Source organism: Corvus hawaiiensis, chromosome 6, assembly GCF_020740725.1.
Source record: "Corvus hawaiiensis isolate bCorHaw1 chromosome 6, bCorHaw1.pri.cur, whole genome shotgun sequence".
NCBI lineage: Eukaryota > Metazoa > Chordata > Aves > Passeriformes > Corvidae > Corvus > Corvus hawaiiensis.
In genome coordinates, this window is record NC_063218.1 from 30,431,917 (window position 1) to 30,454,521 (window position 22,605).

Here is a 22,605-nt window from a genome sequence, read left to right on the forward strand (position 1 = left end):
GAGGGGAAAAGCATAAAAAAATGGCCACAGATTTGCAGCAACTGTATTTCAGGGGGACATAATTTAGAATAAGGGAAGGAGGAGGGGCGTCTCTTTTCTCTTTCCCAGTGACTCGGTCATAAAAAGCAAGCATAAATAATCAGCAAGGACAAAGCAGCAAACCAGTACAAACACTGTTTTAGCAGATTTCAAGACGTTGTCTCTGGAATATTTGAAGCATTATACACAAAAATTTTAGCAGAGTAAAAGGCATTTAAAACAGGGAAGTCATCATACTATCTTGTTCACAGTACTGAAATCTTACAAGAGGAGCTGTCACAATGTATGGTGTCAGTACTTGTGTTGTGAAAGTGTTCTGCAAAACCCTGCTAGAACCTTGCAACAGTTTATCTTTTGGAGCATTTAGGAGGATAACAGAAGATCTTTGAGGGTATAGATTCACAGTGTATCGAGCCTAGAGGACTTGCGTTACACAGCTCAGCATAGAAACAAAACTGTAATACAAAAGATCTATATTGATCCCTAAAGGACCCGTATGTATATAGTGGATGTCTCACTGGTGATTTGATTTTCACTGCAGACCATACACATATTTCCAGTGCTAAAATTTCAATAAAGACTTGAACCAAAGAAAACCCAGAAAACTCAAGCTTCATACTGCTGAGATGCTCACTTGTACAAATTTATTTTCAATATAGTTTCATGGCAGTAAGCAGGTTATAAATGGGGCCTCATGTGATTCCACATTTCTTCCCTTTTTATTTTCATTTGTATCATTGCAAGTTAAATGGAAGGTGAGTCCTTATAAGTTAACATAATAGTTTAGCAGCTGTTTTGCTCAGTTGGCACAACTGTAAATAATCAGGGGAGTTCAGTGGACAATCAGCACCTCAGAGGATGCAATGCATGCTCTCATGGGTAGAAAGCTAAGAGATTATTCGAGAATTACTAGTTTTCACAGTGTAGCTGTCTTGCAGGGGTAAGTATAATTCAGACCTAGGGCACAGCTTATACCAATGCAAGACTGTATAGCAGCTTTTGTTTTTCTAAGGTGCTTTCACTTATTAGGAAAACAGAAGGAAAGCATCTATGGTATCATGGAACGGAACAGCGAGAAGAACTGACTCGGTGCCACTTCAAACTGTCCTATCCCATGAAAACGTTTTTAAAAGTATTCTAAGTTACCAAAAACACAACATATCTATACATATATGTATATGTATGTATCAGGAAAAGAAACAATGACAAAACCAGACTTAACATAAGGTCTAACTTAAGATGCTAATTAGAAAGCTGCAATTATTGTTGCCTAGAAAGAAACAGAAGCAATAGGATACCTATAGATATGCACTGACTTGTTTCTTTTTCAATTAAAGGCCAAGAGCAACACAGAAAGTTTATGAAACTGTTCCTTCTGGTATTATTAAGACTTGCTAGTGATTAACTGACAATATAAAAATTGCTGGAAACTTCTAACAGAGGGATCTCAAACATTCACCCACAGATACTTTGGCAAATGCTAATAGTTGCACCACAAACACATGTTTCTTGGAAGGACGGAGTCAATATGCAATCAGCCAAATCTTTGTTATGAATGCAGTTTGGTGTCTGTGTGCCTGCTGCCCTTTAACAGGTCAGGATGCACGAAAGGTTCAGTGACCCCCTGACCTAACAGTGACACAGCCCACCATTAGGCTCAGTCAATGTAAATAAGCAGAACTGACAACACACTAATAGGCTGCCTCTGGTCAGCCACGGGTACCTCTGACCTTAATGAAGACCTAAATCAATTAATACTTGAGGCAATAAAGACCTCTGGCTGATTAAGTTAGATAGAAATAATCTTTTCTAACGGGATTAAAGCTGCAAGGTGGTGAACTTTTTATTCAATATATGATAATCCTTTCTTCCTAGGGCCCTCTTATTTTAGATAATGATGGCAAAATTGCTTTTTGCAATGTGAAATCTTTCATTCAACTGACTATATGAATAAAGTTTTAAAGGCATTGTTTAGACAACAGTAATTGAAAAGCTTTGAGTTCACACTATGAAAACAAATTGTATCTAACATGATTCAAATACACCCAACTTTTAATATAATTCACGTTTTTTCTTGAACTGTTACAAAACTGTAGTCTACAAATTCCAGGAATGAGTTCATAACACATAGTTCAGTTTGATACAGGTTTTCTTCTGAGAAAAAATGTGCAGGTGTCAGTAGCTAAAAGATGAAGGATATATTCCTAAATTATTATTATTAATAATATTATTATTGTTACCTTTGACCAAAAACGTTATTCTTACCTTTGACCAAAAAAACCCGACATTACTAAGACTCCACATATAGCTTAGTCAAATGTTTTCACATCATACTCAAAACTTCAGAACTTCCCTTTGAATAAAATAATCTTTTTTCCTAGTTAGGTCAAGAAAATATAATTAATCAATACAAATTAATCAACAGAATACTATGGCTATTTTATTGAACTACCTGTAATATTTCCACAGTTTTTAGGGTTTTATAATTTAGTTTTCAGATGCTGTGACTCCATTTTGCTAGTTCTTATTTTGGGATAGATGTTTCAATATGTATCCGATCTCCTAAGTTACAAGACTACAAAACACTCATCATTTTGTATTGCTCTTCACTATTAAGGTTTATTTTATCAATGTGTGTTTTAAATTTTTCTCTTTGAACTTAAATATTTGTGGGTTGAAAATTCATAGAACATTTTTTTTAACAAGAAGTGAAATAGTACTGCAATTTCATGGATGCCAACCTAGGTTGTATTTTTTTTTCCTCTGCAGTTCAGGAAAATTAAGATACATCATCCCACACAGTCATATTTGACATTGAACACAGTGTCATAACACTAGCAACACACCTAAAACTTTTGTGCATTTCCTAATTTAAATGATACCAAAGAGAAGTATCATGTCACACAGTACACAAACACTGAGCAGCACAAAACCTGGCAGTTCTTTAAACTCAACAGTGCATCTGAAGAAGCCACAATACTGTTATGAATACTAAACCAACATAATGAATATCTCCTAAACATACTCTATACTTCCCAATTGTAAACACCTCTACAATCCTCTAAAAATTGAGTAACTCAAAATGAGCTTTTTGACAGTGCTGGATTTACAGCAGGCAATCTAATCCAATACATTCCTGAAGGTCTGTAGTACCTTGAAGTTTAACAAAATGCTAAATGCACAGACCTGAGAGGGACGATCAGGTCAAAAACTTAAGAGAAGGTGAGATCAAAGTCTTAGCTTGAAAATAATCTTTTAAAAACTGTTCTAACCTATCACAGAAAATTGTAATATTTGCATACATACTTTTGGAAATGTGTTGGTTGTTTTTAAATCTTGATCAATGTCGAATCTATTTTATTCTGCTCTACAACTGACAGAAATAAAACCCACACACTTCTGATTTACAGAAGACAAAGACTGAAAAACTGAAATTTTCACTAAGAAAACCCACCTCAAAAACTGTCATTCGCATTCCAAGGGAGTATTAGACATAAATCAAAAATAAATGCAGCTTTTAAAGTCAGAACCTGTAATTATAAACATCTAGAAAGATTCCAGTAAAGGTGGGTGAAAAAGCCTTGCCATCTAATACATCCATGTGGACATGATAGACAGCTAGTCTGAAATCTTCTCCATGACTCTTGTTTTAGTCAACTTGGAATCTCCACTAGAGAGAGAGGAAATGAACAAAATTGAGGTAAAAATATTCTTTACTCAATACGCATATTTTGGCCCATGTGCTGTACTAGTGCCCATGGTATATATTTTTCCTTCATGGAAAATTACAGAAGACAGCTCAAAGACTTAATGCCATAGATGATAAACTGTTCTCCACATTTAGAAGGGTGCTTTTTCCTAAATATAAAAAGAGCAGTCTTCCTACTTTAAAATGAGCAAGCTAACAAGAGTATTAATCTTTGATGCATTTCTTCCTTGGGACAGTGGAATTCTAGTCTTCATGACTATTAATCTGCCACCTTTTACAAAGCCTACCATTCCTCTCAAGCTTTTGAAAAAAATCACAAGTTCTCACACAACCACATTAGCAAATCTGCCAACTGTGAAAAATTGCAGAACACTCAGCTTTATGAACATACCTTATCTAAAAAATGGAGTAAAACCTCCAGACTGATTAACACTTCCTCATTTATTATTCATATCACTTCAAATAAAGAAGCCAAACAAAACAAATTTTTTAAAAATGTACTCAGATGAGTCTGTTCCTAACAATTGGGGTTGGGATGGGGAATGATACACTTAAATTGGTATTTACTAGAAAAACTAAAGGCCTTGTCAGGGTCCAGACAAACAAGGTGGGAAAGACTAGTATCCAACAGTGTAAAGTGAGGGAAAGGACTCAACATAGACATGAACTCTTGAGCAATGGATACCACATTTTTAGAAAATGCACATTATATCCACTGCAGGTGATTATGTTTTTTAGTGAATTATATGCAGAGATAATAGAGGATAATAGTTATAATTCATATGGATTCTTAAAATATCTGATAAGGCATATCTGGAAATTATTTTTTAACTCTCCTAATTATAAATGCTGTTAACTAGCTGATAGTCTGTAAGGAGAGAGTAATGAAAATGCCAATGTAACTGAAGTGGGGTGCCGCAGGGATTGGTATTAGGCTTGATTTTGTTTAACATCTTCATTAAGTCACTGGAAGAAGGGATTAACAGCATGATAATGAAACCCACAGAGGATACTAAATTGGAATGTGCACCAGTAGAAATAATAAAAATGGACTCAGATAGGTTTGAAATAAAGGCAGCAAATAAGAAAACAAGACAGCTTAGGAAAAATGAAAACTCATGCCAGAACATATGGCAAAAATATTTTGAAATACAGATATTCAGAACAAGGGAGAAAACTTGACTGAAGAACTGCTGAACAGTTTATATTAAAACATAACTGCTTTTTACTAGACACACATTCAGTATAGGACAAAAGAAGATGCAGTCTCTGTTCTGACATTGGTCTAATCAAAGACTAAAATTTGTTAAAAATCCCCAAACTGGTATCATAACCTTTACAAAAAAGTATGATATGGTTTCCATATTTCAAAAGGAAGTCTGTAAAAGAAAGGTGATATCAAAGCTTCAGATGATTCTTCAGAGCTAATGAAGTCCTTTTTACCAGAAGTTTTTAGATTTGATCACTAAAACTGTTTTCCAGTTTACGGCTCAGCATAGCAGCATTCAAATTATGATAAGCATCTTAATCTGCCAGGGTAAAGATGTAAAACTTAAAACCCCCCTGTTTTTACTCTCTTCTGCAAAGTGGAAATTGTCTACAACTTACATGAGGTTACCTAAGTATTTATTTGGGGTTCCCACACAGTTCACTTGTGGTTTTACTACTTAATCCTAAATTTGTTTTCATAACAATAGCTTTAAAAAGTATCACCAGAGAAAGATATAGCTGGCATGTTCACAAGACAATCCTCCCTCCTCGATTTCTACATTTTTCTCTACTCTTAACAGTTCTAGGGAACTGAATAGCACATAAAGGAGACAGGTTATAAGGTAACTGTATCCATACACACACTATCTAAAGGAAGAAAAGACAAAAGATCAAGTGATGTGATACGTGTTTGTATTACAGACTTTGTCTCTTCTACTTTTATCCTTAAACATGCATACTTAGAAAGGAATCTTGCAATAACCTTCCCACATTAACTGAAGCTTCTGCTGACAATGTCCACTTACAGTAAACTAAATCACCAGTTCAACTATCACTGCAGTGATAAAGCAGTCCAAGAAAGCACAGTAGAAATTTCTAGATTTAAGTTTCTATTAACAATAAGGGTGCTGCTGCTTACGGCTGCTGATCTGTTGTGGAATTCAGCATCCAAGGAGAATCAAGACTGCAGTCATAAAATCCTATAAAGAGTGTGTTGGTTTTTTTCCCTTTCCTACCTGTCTACAATCTTTATTCATGCCAACTGTCAAAAGTTTAATGTGATTATAAACAGAAGAGGGACAGCTAGGCAGAGAAAATACTCTGTACTGAAAAGTGAAAGCTGTTCATCACACGACAGTAATTCACAGTGTATGAAACACATTAACACCGTGATATTCTATTCTTACAGAAAAGATTTTGTTCCCAGCCTTCACTTGGCTTAATATTCTTATGCGAAATACGCTGTTCATGATTGTCACTGGCTACTTTAAGGTGGTTTGTGATGACTGGGAGATGGGAAAGAAGCAGTTGCATAAAACCAAGCACCAGATAACCAAAAACAAGTTAACTGTAACTACAGTAAGCTAAAAGTAATAGTTCTCATTCTAGCCACAGAGTGTGGTTTTGGTTTGTTTTTTTTTTTTTGCTTTTACCCATTCTCTATGTATACCTAGTCTCACATGCATTTTACTTACATCTATGACTACCTAAGTAATAATCAACATTAAAACAGCTCGTATGTATGTTTGTAATGTATGACATGTTTGTAATGTATGTTTGTAATGTATGACAAAGATTATTTAGTGCAGAAGTCCAATTTATAATAAGTATATCCACCATTTCCGAGTGGAAATGAAAGGAGATTTGTTTGTGCAGCTAGATGTACCTGTACAATACACACAATAGTAAAGCATATAATATATAACCTACATGACATACAGTATTTATCACAATCCTCTACTTATTTATTCGTATTTCAGTGATAATACTTCCTTAAATAGCAGAATATCTTTCTCTAGGGATACATCTTCCAATGCAAATTTGTAAGTCAAGTTCTGATTATACTTACAGAAACTGAACCTTTCAACAAAGATCCACATATATACTTAATATTGTTGGCCAAACTAATGTCGTATTACCTTTTCCGCATCATCAATTAAACAAAAATTGACAAAGAAATGAGTTTGGGTGTTAGGGACTCCATGGTATCAGCTGCAAAATCCTGCTAAATCCAGCAGTACAGCAAGAATTCTGTGCTCTGAGCAGTAAGATATGACCTGATCTATAAATTTAAAGAACTTGTAATTCCACAGTGATGATGTATTGTACATTCTCATGTAATCTGAATTACGATGTTTATGAAGTGCAATCCAAGAAACAAAATGCATGAGGAAAGTAATGCCTTTGTTAATGCATGCTATTAACTATCCTAAAATATAAAGATTCCTAACAAAAAAAAATAAAACTAATGGAAATCAGTGAAACACAACAACAATCTCAGAAATACACTAAATACGCTCATCCATTTTCACAACTTTTTATCTATTGTATGCTTAAATACTGACCTTTTATCAGAATTGCAGTGTGGACAACATCCTTATATAAAGTATCATTAAATTCCTAACCATGCAATGAGGCAGAGTTTTCTATGGAGCTTTCACTTAGATCGGCAGCACTTCAAAACAAGAACTTTCCTATTGACTAAGTGGTAACTTGCATTTAAAAATTGAATTTCTGTAACAAATTTTTTTTCTGTTTAATTCTGTTTCATAATTAGATTATAACTGTATTAAATTATATTCTATACAGTAATACATATTCATCTGGGTACGGAGTTACTATCTCGCATTATACATTTTCTAATTTTTTTTCTGGGGTAGTTTTTGGTTTTGTGTATCTTCAACTTGTTCCTTTTAGTACTCATTTTCATGGAATTTTCTAAGTGGTTTAAAAGGATAAAAGTTGAGAACTGGAAATTGCAATATATTGACAGTGTATTAGTAAGTAAAAAATTACCAATAAAATACGTATCTCATGTTGTGCCATTCAAGCCGTAATCATGTTTCCATCCATCTTGTATCACAAAGCAATTTCAAGAATCAGTGCCTGCAAATTTACTATGTGCTTAGCCCTTTTGTTTGCATTATTAACAAAGTAGTTATTTTGCTAGCAAAAACTAATTGGAGAGTCAAGCCCTCTGATACAAAAATGGATAGAAAGCCAAGTTTTGAAACTAAAAAGGGCTAAATAAGAGGAACGGAGGGGCAGACTCCAGCAAAGAATAATCCAGCAATTAGGTTAATCAGCTGCAATATTGCCGAGACCCAGGTTCAAATCCCTTCTTTAGTATTTTCTTTTTAGTATTTTCCTTTTTTCCTGATAATGACAGTGCTGTTGTGAAAATGGGCACTCCAGGAAGCACATCTCTTAATATCTTCTACTGGAACTGTTCTAATTTGTTTAAATAAATTCATGATCTTGGATAATACAGGATGGCATGATCCTGCTCTACGATGAAAAGTATTAGTTATGATGTGCAAAAGCTTTACAATGAACACTATATCAAAACTGATACATATTTGATTAGGATTTCTATCTTCATAGTCTAACATTATACAAAAATTACAAGCATTCTAAACTGCTATGAGATGGTCATTGTTACCTTACAGTTTTTGAAATGACAAACATTTAACACTATAAAAGATACTTAAGATAAGCCTTATACTACAGAACATTCAGACAGATAACTCTGTAAGAACAGTTTTTGTGAAATATTTAGGCTACTTCAAAAGACACAAGATGACAAAATAGAAATCATGTTGGGGACGGAATTTTTACCACATTTTTAAAAAGAAAATAAAAATGCTTACACAAGCCTAATGTGAACACGAGATGGGATCAAGAAGTTCTCTTGGATGTATAATAGTTAAAACTTAAGCACATAAATGATGAATTAGAAACAATATTGATGGCATTATTATCAGGAAATCTTTTAACTGTTAATTTGAATTTTACAAATAACCAGTAGAGTATCTCTTCAAAAACAGAGGCTCTATCAAAGTCTACAAATCATGCTGAGAACAGTTTAAATATCTAATATTGCTTTTTGAGTCAAGAGAAATTATAGGTATGTTACTGAAAACATAACCTTGGATGACAATGCAAATGTCTAATATTTTGCTTGTTCAGCCCAACAGAATGAGCTTTTAATATTCAGCTAAACAGTGCACAGTATTCAAAAAGTATGCAAAAAGGCCAAAATCTTCAGTGATGGAAATTGTGTCATATAAATTTTGCATTCTATTTATATGACATAAAGATTGAAGTTGCACAACTTGACCGTTCATCTACCAGTTTTAGGTCATGTTTTAGGGTTTTGTGACAAGACTGGGTTCTGTTGTGAAAAAAAGTCTGGCCTATGTTCAATTAGCATGAATTATTTGTTACAAAGTCCAGTGAGGTATAGCTAGCACACAGCATCTTTCAGTGTGATTCCAGAGTTCATGTTTGGCAGTGTAACCGCTCACAGCATTTGACTCCAAACCTCAGGGTTTCTGACATTCAGATCTCAGTGAGTTAACTCATATAGCTCTCCAACAAAAAACAATTACATGTTTTTGCAGAAAACCTATCACATGCTGATAGCAAATAATTAAATGTTCAAACCAAAGAGAAATGAACTGTTTCTGTGATGTATGTTTTGAACTTCTAATAGCTAATCTGATTCTTCAGAAAAATAGCTGTGCTACAATTGGGAAGGGCACTAATGGGGAATGGAGAAGGGTATAAAAGAATAATGCCTGTAATATGAAGAAAGGTGGAGAAAAATAGTTATTCCAACTGGTATTTTTATTTCTTGATTTTATTGCTAACTCAGGGTGTCATGGATGTTTATGTAAAGGAATGTTTTTCGCTGTATACCCTGGCCTTGTAAGGTGATGTAATGCTTTGATTTTATGCAGACTTCAGTAAAAGCATATATTGCACCTTGCAGGACTAAGCCCTGTATGCAGAACAAGATAATAGTGAAATATGCCCTTTAAAACATCATCAGAGAACAATAAATCAGCTCAACACCTTTCGAACACAGGAAATTGAGAGTTAACCAGTGTACCAATTTTATTTTTTTTTAAAGGAGGAATAAATCTGCTATAGGGAGCTGCTTTGATAGACCTTTGAAGGTCTTCAAAACTCTTGCTAATATGTTATTCTCTAAAAAATATTCCCATAATTCTGCTGTCTCCCATAATTCCTTGCCTCGAGATTCATCTGTCAACTTTGATGCATCTTTTAAAGTACCCCTCCAAGCCTAAAAACCATGACTACAGACCACAGAAGAGAACTCTTTGCTTTGAAACTATCTGATCAATCAGAAGATCATTTACCTGCAAGCATTATTTGGTGAAGCTAAAGCGGCACATCAACCAGCAGCATCTGAAGGCTGAGGCAGCAAAACGTCAACAACAAATTGTCATTGGCATTCCATTTATGAACCTTCAAACAGCATCAGATCTTTTCCATGGGAAACCAGATCAGGTCAGACTGGAGCTGAATATTTCTTAACAAGCTAACCATCAAAAGAACTTACGTTTTGAATAAAAAGGCTATCATTTGTTGATTTGAATATCAAAGGGATCCACTGCAAACTCCCAGTCTAGAAAAACCTCCCTAAGCTACACCAGACAGGTGTTTAATAATCTATTATTAAGGCACTATTTTAGGTTACTCAGAATCATAAAAAATAGCTGTAACTGTGAAGCTGCAAATGGGACTGCACAAAGAAATGAATGCTATTAACATACTATTAACAATTCAAAAGAATGAGTTGACATACCAATCAAACTTGTTAATTGACTGTCAATGGCCTGTCCCTGAATATACAACATGACTGCATTATATATTTCAAATGCTGACAGGAAGACAGTTTCATTTGCATTAACTTCATAAACTGATCAACAACCAAACTGCCACATACATTTATAATGGGAAGCTGAATCATTTCAATATTCATGCAGCTCTGTAATTGTAAATTAGGTGCTGGCAAACAATACAATACTGTACGTACTCTAAAATATCCTAAATTTCTGTGACCTACTTTCTTTTTTATTTTAAAAGAGCAGTGGAAAAAAGTTGTCTCTTACGGGGACGATTATTACATTAATTTATGGTTCATGCCTTAGGCAAAATTTGTTTGCAACCTAGTTTGCAACCATTGTTTATAACTCTAGATGGATAACTGGTCCACGATATATGAGGCACACAAGGTGATGTAAAATTTTTCTTGCTTTAGTTCTGTGAAGCGTAAATATCATTAAAATACAGAGTAAATCTGTAAAAAAAGCAAAGTGAATGAAAATATGTACTTTTTCCTTGCTATGACACAAAGCAGATGACAGCAGCGAAACCACTGAAACTTTCTAATTAGACATTGAAACATGTAATTTAAAATGGAAAGTACTGTTCTTGCACATCCTTTCCTATGTCCTAGAATTTACTGCCCTCAGAGGTCCTTTTCCATAGGAAAGTATGTTTCCTAAAAATATCTCATAATTACACCCATTCAGTTTCATTGGGATTGACAGTGATAGTAGCTGAAATGGCTGTGATAGTGCTGCCATTTTAGCCAAATGGTTAGTCAGACATACTCTGAGCAAAGTCACAAAACATAGGAGTTGAGAGCAGAAGTGCTTGTGGCGCTTCCATATTTCTGCACATATTTATCTAGCAGAAATGACCAAGGGCTGATAATAGTAGGAAAATGACACAAAGAATTCCCAACAAAAGGCATAGGCAAACATTCTTAATTTTTCTGGTTATTATCCGATCCTGCAACACTTAATACCTTGCACTTCTGCTTGTTGAAAAATACAGTTCTATCTAAACTAACAGAGAAGCCTTCAAATGTTGTCATTAATGACTGCGTGCATGAATATCAATTTGTAAGCCCTAACCATATAAGGAAGATATGAAAGAAGAAATTTGTTTTTATTTGCTCTTGAAGTGCTATTGGCATATTTATCACTGTTTATATAGAAATAGTAATATCTCAGTCACTTTGAGAATCAGAGAAATAAAGCTTAACAGAAGTGTCGTCAATGAGGATTAAGTCATGTGGGTCTGAAAGTGTTCCACTGAAAGCTAAGCAGTAATTGATCAAAAATTCTGGAACTGTCAGGTCAGTCATGTTCCCTCTAAATCTATATGACCTGGAGGTAGTATAAGTTTTAAACATATCAACTGTAAATGCACGTTGTCTTCTTTTCCCCTCTTTTATTACTACTACTTTCACCCTGTCAATCCAACAGTCACTTCCCTGGCTTTAAAGTTATTGCAAGAAAGAGCCAAGCACTACACACCAGCATAACCATACAGATATGATATAAATGTCCAATAAATCTGCAGTCATGGCAATCTTCTCCTGCATTTCCTTTCAGATAAACAGTATCAGAGGACAATTTCTTTGCTATCTAGGTGAGCTGCTATATTTTAGATTTTATTATTTGTAAGACTGAGAAGCAAAAAATATTCACATTTATTGTTCTAGCAATTGAAGAGTAGAAAGACTAACAAATGGAAATAAAAAATCTTCAGAAAAACTGAATATAGGAGCCACTGGGGTGATGGCAGTCCCAAATCATCCTAACTGGTAATCATGAAAGATTACTTATACTACAAACTAGATATTAGCTTTGATATTTTCCCTGAAGTATAAGCTGAGTAACTGTCATACTGAATAACATCATATGATTGGTACTGCTAAGTTCATACACTGACAAAACAAGGATCATTAAAGCTTCAACATTCTTTCATATAATCAATGTAATATAAGCAGTATGTGATTAAAAACATTTAAGACATGAAAAGTGTCAAGGTAAAGAACAGCTCATTACTCAAAGGATGTAGCATCTATAAACCCAGCCACGTTTGAAGGAGTTGGTCATTTATTACTGCTAGCTAATAGTAATACACAGCTACAGCAAATTCAGTAATTCATGCTCCAAGATTTATAAACTTTGATCATAAAATATATACATATACACAGCTAAAATACATGCACATATAAATATTTCTGTAACAGAAATGGTGTAATGTATGTTCATGTTTCAAAAAGACACTTGATTAATTCTAAGAAGCTACAGTTTGTCTGCAGTGCTTCAAAATTTACATTTGAAATAGTGACATTCTAATTTACTCAAATAAACATTTTCAATGAAATTTTCATTATATTAGCTGAAATCTTTGTGACCCTAAATAGCCTGCAGCCAGCACACCTTTTTTAGGTGGGATAAAACCTCCTGTTCTTGGGAAGAATAAAACTTTCTATTATGCAGATCAAGTCTCATCCATGTGGGAAATGGTGCTTTCTTGAAGATCAGAATGAGACTAGAAAACTAATTTGGACACAAAACTTGATTATTACAGAACTCATGATCATTATCTTTTAATTGGAAGGCAGTCTTCTCAAACTTCGCTGTCTGTAGAAAGCTCACAAAACATTATGGACATTTTATAGGACAAAAAGGCTTAAGTCAAACAAGTATAAACTGCACTAGACCACTTGTTTTGTATGAGGATGGTGAGTATAAGAAGTGTGTAACCAGTGTTTTTGCTGAATGCATTACTGTCAGTTGCTGCGTGATTAATGGCTAGATCAGGACTTTTATTTTACTGTACTGCAGAGTTAGAGGGGTTCAAGCCAATAATCTCATTCCAAGTTCATAACAGAACAAGCAGCTTAACATAAACCTGTCTGCATTGTTATTTTTTACAGAAAAAAATGAAATGAACAAGTAAAAAATTATTGTAACAAATAAAGAATTTATTTTAGAAAATTTCAGTGGATGAAATGCCTAACAAAAATATTCTAGCTTACATTACAGTCCTCTTTCCACTCACACAGAAGACACACTGAATCACTATCACAGCTGTTAAAAAGAGTAAATAAAAATTTATATTAAATGGTTCACGCAGTTTGATTGAAAAGAAGACCATATTAAAGGCATAAGGTGTTCCAAGTTCCTGAGCAGTTGTGCAATACCAGTCCTTATTTTGGATGTGAAACTACAACAATATTAACATTGGCTTATACTTCCTTTTCACATACAGGTGCCAAGGAGAGAGCAGGAGGAATAAAGAAGCAATTCCACAAAGCTAGAATATGCCTTGTATTAAAAACATAGTTCTAATATTAGTCTAATTACTGAGAAACTAGGAGTAGCATAACCAGGAAGCTAATTTATCGATGATTTCAACTTCAGTTTTAGTATTACCACATAGAGAGACAAGTAAACACTCATATATACATAATATTAACATATCAGAGTTGAAAACTTAAGCACTGATGAGGAAATACCAAAAATTCAGGATACATATGGAAACTTCAGGTAGATTGGGTGATAAGTGAAATACAAAGGCATTTGCATTATAAATGTACATTTATATTTAGGAAGACAAACTTATTAGCAGGACATTTAGAGTTAGGACAAACACAGTAAAACAATCAAATTAACAGACTTTTGCAAAGTTTTATTCCTTAAATTTAATGTTAGAAGAACTTTTTTTTTTAAATCCTTATACTTTCTTGATATTGCTTTCCAATTGTTTTCCAATTATAATCTTCTTAATATATAAGGGATTTTTCCTGAGACGAGTTACAAAAAGGCAAATTTGAAGTCTCTACCTGCAGCTACCTCTGATTTACATTACCTGGATCTGTAACACTTTTCTTCTGAAGACTCTGCAACTCACTGTATAGGTAAAGTGATTTTTAATTTTTTCTGAAATTTACTCAGCAATTATGGGAAGTAAGTGAACAACATATTTCAGCCCAGGGATTATTTTTTCTTAATTTATCAGGCATTTAAACGGATAAAGTTGGGAGAAAGGACATTTTGTAACCACTGAAAACTCACCATCATCCAATCTTCACCTAAATTTACACTTCATGTATATAATTCAAATTTATTGCTACCTTTTTAGAATTTAGGAAAAAAACAACCTTGCAGACTTGTTACTGTTACAAAGAAAGCTGGAACTTTGCACAGTGTGAGCCACAGGCAGAGTTGACTTAGATTCTTAAGGCAATTCCTCAACTACAGAATAAGATCTGACAGATTCTTTCACATGAGGGAAGGGCCTAGAAAGAAAATGTTTGGCAAATGTTTAGTAAGCCACTCATTTAAGGAATACTCAAAGCCTTTCCATCCCACTAGCAGAAGACTGCTGTGACTGTCTCTAGAGGACCCAGTACCAAATAAACATCTCTTATAATTCTCCCTTTTTAACCTTATGTGGTCTTTGTCCAAGGGCTGAGATCAATCTAGAAACTGTAGAATTTATATACATTGATAACATTTGTCAATGTCCCATTTAGCATGACTAATAAAATTTTAACAAAGTTAAACCAGCAGGAAATAAAATCAAGTGTGTCTCATCTGAGTCTGTGTCACAGAACACTTGCAACATTTGCAAGCCATTTGACCCCAACATGACAAAAAGTAAATCAACCATTATTCAGTAATACAGCTGCCCTTAGTGCAAATATATTATTTACTGCACTCATCCCAGCCTTCTCAGGAATCCCATCCTGGTCAATTATTATTATCACAATGCCCTTTCCACAGAGGCAGGGAACTGGCATGTATGCAGAGAAGTAAACAGAAGCCTCTTGTGATGGTGGATATACAACTCTGCCAACCTTGCTTATTGGGCATTTGACCTTGATAGGAATTGTTCTGAGGTCAACCCTCAATCAGAGAAAAATCTTAACAATTTAGGGCTTTTAATTCCCCATTTTTCTAAAGCAAGAATGTCATTACAATTTCTTTCTTCATATATTTCTTCATATATATATTCATGACTTTTACTGCCATGAAATTAGACTGTTGAAGAAGTCTGGCATGTTAGAGATCTCAAAGTGATATTGATCATCTGTATCAGCTCTGTTTGACCTTGGGTTGCTAAGACATTGAAGAGGAGCTCTTTCTCCTCTACAAGCTAAGAGGGTTTCTTTATATCATAGAAGCGCTGGGTTTGCCTGTCCTAACTGGAAAAATATGAATGAACCTAAAGATAATTACCTGTAGGTGCATAAAATGCATATATTAGATCTCAACAGGACTAGTCTGCTTTCTTGCACAAAACTAAGTATGCTATGGAATTTACAGTGTCTCACAATCAACTCTAAAACTTGATGCAACTGTGGTCCTGAAGAATTAATTATGGTTTTAATCAATCTCCATGCATACAAATGGCCATTTTTCTAGAGTTCTGAGACTCCACAGAAAGAAAAAATAACAATGAGGGAAACAAAATAACATAGTAATTTTCAGAAAAAAAGCCTAGTACAATTAAACAACTCGCCCAGGTCTAGAAAGGAAGCCTTGTATTTGAAACAGATATTCAGATGATTTTCAGTGAGCATCCCAAGATCTTTCAACCTTTCCCATCCCACCTTGCCCAGTTAGATCTTTTAGCCCAGACTGCCTGAATTAGCAGTAAAATAATGTATAGATGTCTAACATGAACCTAGTAATAGTCACACCATGTGTTTTGGAACATGGCAGGTGACATTCCTAATCAGATTACTTTCTTCTTTTATCCTCAAAAAGATAATCAGTTGTAATTTATTCAAGTAAAATAAAAAGCATTTTAATTCACAGCAAGGATTTCATAGCCAGGAAGCTTTTCCTGAAGGATATGTGACTAATAGTTCTGGAGACTTAAACAGAATGTTTATTTACAAACATCACCCAGAGCTCCTGGAAGTCACTCTGTCAGTAAAGCTTAAAGTTATTCTAGGGGGACACCAGAGTTTAGTCTCCAGGACAGCTGAGTCATTTGCTTCACAGCTGACAGAGTACTGCAGTGTAGTCTTCTGAAATCTCACAGTTAAGTCAAAATTGTTATGCATAATGAAAGCAGTCACCCAGTTTGAGAAAGGACATATTAGTTTTAAACTTTTTTATAGAATCACAGGAGAAGTAAACAAAGTTCCTACAATGATGAAGCCCCAAGCCTCGCAATATCCATGGATCTGACAGTGTGATCTCTGTGAGATACTACTGCACTGCTCATGCAACCTAAACCACTATGATGTGCTAAAATGAAAGCCCACAAGTAACATCAGTTCCTATTAGTTTGATTCTCCTAATACCTGAGGTTTAGAATCCATCACCTAAATAATACATAAAAATAACCTGTGAAAATACACACAATATTGTTGTCCAGTGTGTATCAAGTGTGTCTTAAGCAGAAATTAGATCTCTAAGTGAAAGACTATCACACCTGAAATTCCTGCCTAAAGTCCTAAGACTGCATGTTTTCATCCTAAGCTCCCCTCAGCATTTAAGGCCTTGCTTTTATGCATATGCTTCAGACCTGCCCATGCTAAACATCTCTGGACATTCCCTACATCTAAGTGGTGACATAACCTACAAATTATGAGTTCTCTAACTCTGTGTCTTCTGCCACACTAATTTCACAATACATTAGTGTCATTGTTCAGCTGACTTTAAAAAACTTACTACAAGATATAAACAGGAGAAACCTGACCTAAAGTGTACTTCCTGAACTCAGTTCCATGGTTCAATTCTGTAGAGCAACACTGTCTTTGGTATAGTTGCTTTTTCAACTGGAACAAAAAATTGAAATAATCACAGACAATGAAATGAAAATTACAACTACAGCATCACCTAGTACACTGACATGGGAAAGTTTCACTTACATCTATACCTATAGCAGAAATTTAATCTCTTATTTTAAGTGAGTGCTATGAGGAATCTCTTTCAAACTAATAAAATATTTTCAGTTGTAAACACAGACTTCTTGAAATTATACATAGTCATCAATTAGCCTCTACATCAGTTAAAATTAGGATTTAATTATAAGTAGATCTCACATCTGTATGCCTCAGCCCTCATTATAAAACAATAAATATCTTTAAAATATTTCAAATAATTCAAAAACATCCCAAATCTTTCAGTATACTACTGCTGAAAAGGACTGCAATTATGCTGAAGTTTTAAAGCTTTTTATAACTAATTATTATAACTATATAACTTGATCTGAAGGCCAGAGTAAAGGTTTAAGACAGAACAGAAATTTCTGGTTTTGCCTAACCATGAGCTTTTCAAAGTGAAGCTTAAAACCAGTATCTTTATGGAACTTCCATCTACTGTTTATTTTGTGAATATATTTTAAAGGCAATATATTTAATACCACTACATCTGAAACGAATATCTGTCTTTATTTAGCACTTAAATGGCTGTATTTTCATCACTTTTTTTGAGGGCCACAGTTGCATCAAGACGTATTGATAATCAAAATCTTAAATCAGGTAGCATACAGTAGCTATCAGAAAACCTGCAACATTAATACAGAATATTTTATATCTTCCTGTGAGAGAAATGGGACACTCAAACATGAAAAGATAAGCCTGAAAAAAATGTAACTGAGATTTCTCATTTTTGAGCTATTATTAAACCCCTAAAAGCTAAATGTATTTTTTCTGAGAAAATAATCTCTCGTCAAAAACAATTCAGTAGAATCCCAGGTGATAAATTGTTGTTGAAAGAGAGTTGGTTTCCTATCTGAAATTCCTCTGAATCTTTAGAAGGCTCTGGACAGACCCTTGCAGTGATTCACATGCTGGTGTAAATTTCAGAAGTCTATGCAAGTCATTTGACTGGGAGGGGAGCAGACAGAAAAATCAGGTTGCATAAATAGACCTATCATTTTTTAACTTGTTTTTTTTTTACTTTCTTCTGTCCATAAATTTTATTCTGTATTTATGCATCTCCAGACATCTGGCAGCACATCCAGAGTAGAAACTTCACAAGCACTTGTGAATATTCACATCCCAGACATGTCCACAATACAAGTATGTATCAAGCCTACGATGCACACACAGAAGAGACTTCTACTGTAAGACTTCCCTAGAACATAAGAACTCTGCACATGATGGGAGTCCTTCAAGTTTATTTGAAGTTCTGAATTCTTTTTATGTGGTTGCCTTCAACTTGACCTTCACGCATATTTAGGGTGCTGAAAGGACTTGCTTAAAGAACTGCATTTAATTGAAAAATCTGTTTAGAAAATAAAAATTAAGTAAATAAATAAAAATCTCAATTAAGTGGCTGCTGTTGTAATTACTGCTATAAACTTTCAGTTTAAATGGAACTACCATATAATACAAGAATATATCCTGGTAAAGCTAGAGTATGAGTATGAAACAAATAAACCTCAGCATTAAATCTATAGGTGTTGCATTGATTCCTTATCTCTCCAAGTCTTTTTAAAGGCTGCATTCAATTTTTGTATTCCATCATTCTCTAAACTCTTCTTTTGCATATGAAACAACAAAGTTTTCAGGGTGACACTTCATTACTATTTTTAGCACTTCATAGCAAATAAGAATTGCAGCAACGAAAAAGATCCTTATGCCTTGGATAAATTTCTTACCCAACCACTGCTCAGCATATCACTACCACCTGTTCAGGACTGTAATTGGCATATAATGGACCAAAGTTTCACTCTTAAGTTTGTTTACCTAAGTGCAACTTAGAGCAGAATTTTATTATCAAATAACATTCAATATCCAGAAAATGAAAATGTAACACTGATGAACAAAATGAAAAATATATGACCACAATAACTGCTATTAGTTATTCAACTTCCACATGAAATCACATATTTTAAAAAATATCAATATCTGTGTTATACATTCATACTTCTAAAGTTTTGAGTCTCCCTTACATACAACCAGAGTCTCAAATCTGCTTAGCAGCTAGCAGCTCCTATGGAGAAATAGAGAACTCAGAAAAACAGAAAATGTTATGAACTGCAATCTTAGTATGAAAATACAGTTAGTTAACTACTAGTATGGTGAAAATAAAAGATTTTTGTTTTAAATTACTGTCATGCTGAGTCCTTCTGAATGCTAGTTAAATGATGAAGGTATAATTCTTTTTGCAGAGAAATCTTTTCTATAATCAAAAGGAAGGGAAAAATAATAGACACAGGAAGAAAAATTATGTATAGGGCTAGGAAACAAATATGAACAGCCACCATTCCTGGTTAGCATAGGAAACAACAGAACTGTGAGCAGACATATTGCATAGAGCTAAAATAAAGAAGAATGGCAAAAGTGGTGGTGAGGTGCCAAGGCAGGCTAGCAGTGTTTCAGACCCTCCTCCATGATCTACATGTGCTGAGGCTCTGTATGTACATTTTTTAAATTACAGTAATTAACTTTTTGATACTCTGAACAGGAGGGAAGGCTGGGGAAGCACACAGACAAAGAGGGATTCAGCTGAGAATGTAATAAACTGAACTAATCACTTGGAACCTGCTCATCTTTAATCCGCTTTGGTCTTCCCTCTCGGGAAGGGAAAACACCACCAGTCATACTGGAGGTCTCACTCATCCATAGCTCTCCCTGCTTCCTCATCTTACTCTCTTTTCAATTTACAGTCTTCCATGCCCTCCATCAAGTACTTCTCAGAGTAACACTTTGGATTCAGTAAATGAGATGTCTGCAAGTACGGCTGACATCTTAATTTCCTGCAACATTGCTGAGAAAACACACACTTAAATAACTATTTAATGGCTTATCCGTTTTATGAGAATAAATCAAAAGCTATTTATTTTCTGGAAATTTCTTTCAAATTTTTAGGTTTAAGAAAAAGATTCTAATTCAGAAAAAAAAATAATGTAACAGCTTTTAAAAATTATGCCAAATTAAACCTTGGCAATACTTGTTACTTTTCTCTAAACTCTGAAGGGATAAATTAAAAATACATCTAAGGCAGTTCAACCAGTTAACTTTTTGCACAAATTACATACTCTTTACTCAGACAAGAATAAATGTTGAAAATGTTCTCCCTGATACAACTCAGAGCTACATTGTTCCACTTCTTTTTGCTATTTTTTTTGAGGACACAGGAAGATCTGTGGGAAAACGACATTTTGCATTGCTCAAGACTCTGGGCAGAGTCCTTACTTTTCACTTCACAAATTGCAATAATAGTAATGTCTAGTAATAGTAATAGTAATAGTAATGTAATAGAGAGATGGTATCTCGAGCTGCATTCAGAGGAGCATTGCCAGCAGGTCGAGGGAGTTGATCCTTCCCCTCTACTCAGTACTGGTACTCCAAACACGGAGTGCTGTGTTTGGTTCTGGGTTCCCCAGTACAAGAGACAGTGTTCAACAAAGGGCTACAAAAATGATTAAAAGACTGAAGCATCTCACCTATTAGGAAAGGCAGAGAGAACTTAAGACATTTTGGTTTTAGAGAAGAGTAGGCTCAAGAAGGGCATTCATTAATATATATAAATAATTGAAAGGAGGCTGCAGGGAAGATGGAGCCAGGCTTATAGCAGTGATGCCCAGTGACAGTACTGGAGCCAATGGGCACCAAGTGAGACACAGGATGTTCCCTGTGAACATCAGGAAACACTTTTTTACTGTGTGGGACTGAGCACTGGCACGGGTCACTCAGAGAGGTTGGGGAGTCTCCATCCTTGAAGATACTTAAAAGGCAGGTTGTCATTGTCCTTGGCAACCTGCTCAGGGTGGCCTTGCTTGTACAAGAGGTTGGACAATATGACCAACTTCCAACCTCAGCCATTCTCTGATTCTGTGGAATGTCTGTATGGACTGGCAGATGAGCACAACGTGTGTAATTCACAGCTCCATCCCACACCATTCCACATTTGAATGAATGTGCCTCAGACATTCCTAGTTACTAACAATAGTTTTCCTCATCTCCTTGTCTATTTGATATTCCTCTCAATGCTAGTATCTTCTGTTTTACTTTCCCATTTCTTTCACCTTCTCAGAACAACGCAATACAGTGGTAGCTGAAATGCCAACAGACTGTACAGTTTACCTGTGTGAGTGCACTCTAGACTCAATTTCCAATCTATGGATTGTGTCTTTCCACTCCCAGATTCTCTAAAGAGTTTTACTGTAATGTGCTCAGAGTACTATGTTCACTGTGTCTCACATACAAGTGTTATTACTTCTGCACTCCTATTTCTTCTCTCCTCAGTCTTTTTCCCTTTTTTACAGACAAATTGAAAAGAAGATACAGACAAACGTTTTGTAAAGTACTATCTGACTTAACTGTATTTTTCTCCTGCCTACCAAAAGAGGAATGACTGCCTTCTCCCCTTGCTAAAGCCTAAGAGCTACAGTAATAGAATTTTACAAAATATTATTCTGAATTTCTAGAGAATTCACAAATAGTCTAACAATTTTAAACAGATTTTTTAGTTATGAATTCCCAACAAAGAAAATTACTTAATATTTAGGTAATCTTTGGTGTTTTACAGTTATATAATTACATGGCAGAAAATAGTTATTATTTATATAAACTCTTCCCCTGAAAAAGCTACTTATTATATGGCATCATAAAGTTTAAGATTTACATCCCCTAACCTGATACCAAAACAAGTAATAAAGATCCATGATGACCCCTGCACTGGGCCTATTTTGCACTTCTTTGCTTTTACAGAAAGTTAAAACTGAACTCTCAAAGGATCAAAACCAAAGCATCACTGGCCAGGAACATGAAGTCCAGTAAAAGACCTAACTCCAGACAAATAAAAGAAGGATTGCCCTCTCCCTGCATAAATTTTGTTCTCTTGTCTTCCCTTCCATCTGCCCTCTCTTGAGTTGGGTGACTGGCACAAAATACTAAGGATGTTAAAACCACAGATTATTCCAATGTCTGCCTTCAGACAGGGATTTTCAGATGTTCAGAAGCTAAAAACTACACTGGAAGCTCTAAGGACTCAGAAGGAGACAGGGATGCGTATGTGTGTATTACAGAAGAATTGAACCTGAAGAAACTTTTAAGTTAA

At 34.7% G+C, this 22,605-nt stretch overlaps 1 protein-coding gene and 1 long non-coding RNA gene across 14 annotated transcripts in view; both read right to left on the minus strand.

The window, feature by feature from the left end:
- Positions 1 to 22,605, minus strand: part of DPH6 (diphthamine biosynthesis 6) — a 230,753-nt gene that overhangs the window by 95,843 nt on the left and 112,305 nt on the right. The gene's annotated exons all lie outside the window — the stretch shown is intronic.
- LOC125327957 lies at positions 840 to 21,418 on the minus strand. The gene is made up of 3 exons (XR_007204471.1): positions 21,206 to 21,418; positions 13,645 to 13,662; positions 840 to 851 (listed from the first exon to the last, which is right to left on the minus strand). It is a non-coding gene; the product is annotated as an uncharacterized LOC125327957 (long non-coding RNA).